Source organism: Schistocerca nitens, chromosome 5, assembly GCF_023898315.1.
Source record: "Schistocerca nitens isolate TAMUIC-IGC-003100 chromosome 5, iqSchNite1.1, whole genome shotgun sequence".
NCBI classification, from domain to species: domain Eukaryota; kingdom Metazoa; phylum Arthropoda; class Insecta; order Orthoptera; family Acrididae; genus Schistocerca; species Schistocerca nitens.
Genome location: NC_064618.1, coordinates 671436707 through 671439059, shown reverse-complemented (window position 1 = coordinate 671439059; position 2353 = coordinate 671436707). Strand labels below are relative to the sequence as shown.

At 48.1% G+C, this 2353-nt stretch overlaps 1 pseudogene; it reads right to left on the bottom strand.

Moving 5' to 3' along the window:
• Positions 1-912: 912 nt before the first annotated feature.
• Positions 913-1030, bottom strand: LOC126261043 (5S ribosomal RNA; annotated as a pseudogene).
• Between the last annotated feature and the right edge of the window lie 1323 nt (positions 1031-2353).

The following is a 2353-nucleotide window of genomic DNA, read 5'->3' as shown; positions in this document are numbered from 1 at the left end:
CAGCCATTCGTGGACGTCACGTTCCAAACCAACGGCGGAATTTTTATGTATGACAACGCTCCACGTTAACGGGCCACAGATGTTCTCGATTTCTTTAAAGAACGTTCAGGCCATTTCCAGCAAATGCTTTGGCCACCCAGATCGCCCGACATGAATCCCACCGAACATTTATGGGACATAATAGAGAGGTCAGTTCCTACACAAAATTCAGCACCGGCAACACTTTCGCAGTTTTGGACGGCAATAGAGGCAGCATGGCTCAGTTTTTCTGCAGGGGACATAAACATCCAACGACTTGTTGAGTGTATGTCACGTCAAGTTGCTGCACTACTCCGGGCCAAAAGGGGTCTGACGCGATGACTGAAGGTATCCCCTGACTTTTGTCACATCAGCGTAGAGCGCTGTGCTGTCGTTTAAAGTAACGCGTGAAAGTCTGTGTAGCTGGCCTTTGAATGTTATTTACTTATTTTTTTGTTCCAACTTGGCTGTGGTCCAACTCAGGTGAGCAATGCCCAAAAATTCACATTTATGACGAATTCTACTTCTTTAGAAGTCGTACTTTGAATTTATCTTGTTTAAGACTTCCATCCAACGATATTTATGTGCTCGAAAAGCTTTTTGTTACTAGTACGCTAAGACTAATAAATGTTTAGTAACACAAGAAATATTACTAACTTTATGTTAAAGTTTTATATATAAAACTAAACTCCGTCCGAACAGGCCATGAAGGCCCAACGGTACCGACAGGCCGCCGTGTCATCCTCAGCCCACAGGCGTCACTGGATGCGGATATGGAGGGGCATGTGGTCAGCACACCACTCTCCCGACCGTTTCAGTTTTCGTGACCGTAGCCGCTACTTCTCAATCAAGTAGCTCCTCAGTTTGCCTCACAAGGACTGAGTGCACCCCGCTTGCCAACAGCGCTGGACAGACCGGATGGTCCCCCATCCAAGTGCTAGTCCAGGCCGACAGTGCTTAACTTCGGTGATCTGACGGGAACCGGTGTTACGACTGCGGCAAGGCCGTTGGCTAAAGTGATATATATGCACTGCCGTAAAAAAATTAGCACACGCTGTTTGAATTTTCCAGTCCAATCGTGATTTGTTGTTGCAACAATGCACATGGAGTACATAAAATAATTACATTTGTAGATAAATGGCACAATGAGTTTTGAGATATCAGGTATCGACCCTTATTAGTACCTGTCGTAGCCTCCACAAGCGGTAATGCAGGCGCTGTCTCTGGCATCTAGTCGATATTACAGATGGAGAATACTGTCCTGAGGTACTGGGATACGCTATTGCACGTCTGATCGACCTGTTCACGTAGTTCTGTAACAGCTGTTGGTTGACGAGTCTCACGAGTCACTTCTCATCCCATCATATCCCACACGAGCTCCGTTGGAGACAAGGCCGGAGATCATTCTGGCCAGGGAAGTTGCTGCACGTCTTGCAGAGCACGTTGAGTTTCACGGGCAGTGTGTGGGCGAGCATTATCCTGTTAGAACAACACATCACCTGTCTGTTGCAATGATGGCAAAATAACGGGTCTATCAACATTCTACAAGTGCCGAGCGCTGATTAGCGTCCCCTTAAAAAAACAAAAGCTGAACGAGAGTTGTTGCTTATCGCACTCCGAACCATAAGGCCTGAGATGGGGCCAGTGTGGCTTGAAGGAATGCAATCATTGAGACAGTGCTCACCAGGTCTACGTCGTACGCACAAACGACCATCACTAGCGTGCGGCAGAATATGCTTTCATCGCTGAAGACCATGGTGTGCCATTCCACTTTGCAAGTGATCCTCTGACGGCATCCGTCGAGCCATGCACGTCGGTGCTATGATGGAAGACGGGCTAGAGGTGAGCAAGTCAGTAGTACCATTCGCTAATAACCAGTTTGCAGCAGCTTGTGTTGACACGTCCAGGTTCAAAAGCCCTTTTATCTGTGCTGTGGTAGCTGTACCAATCTGCCACTGCTTCTCTTCTAACATGACATTCCTGGCGGGCGTCTGCGCTCGTCTACGGGTGTCATAATGTTCACTTGACCCCTGCTACCGGCACTGCTGTACAATTGACGCGGTACGGCCAACTTGTGTTGCAATTCTCCGAAAGAACCATCCTGCCACAAGGAAGACCACAATTTAATCCCTCAGTTGGCTGTAGGAAGCATGCGTATGTCTCCGTGCCATGGTTGCCTGCTTGCATCACATGTTTGCACCACGCTGAGCCTTCTGGCTGTGAGTATTCGCTATTAAAGTGTTGGCACAAATTGCATCCTGGTAGCTATGCCGTTGCGGTGTCTGTTGGCGGACGACGTTGAAACCATTATCAGTGCGTCTTCTATCCTCCCAGG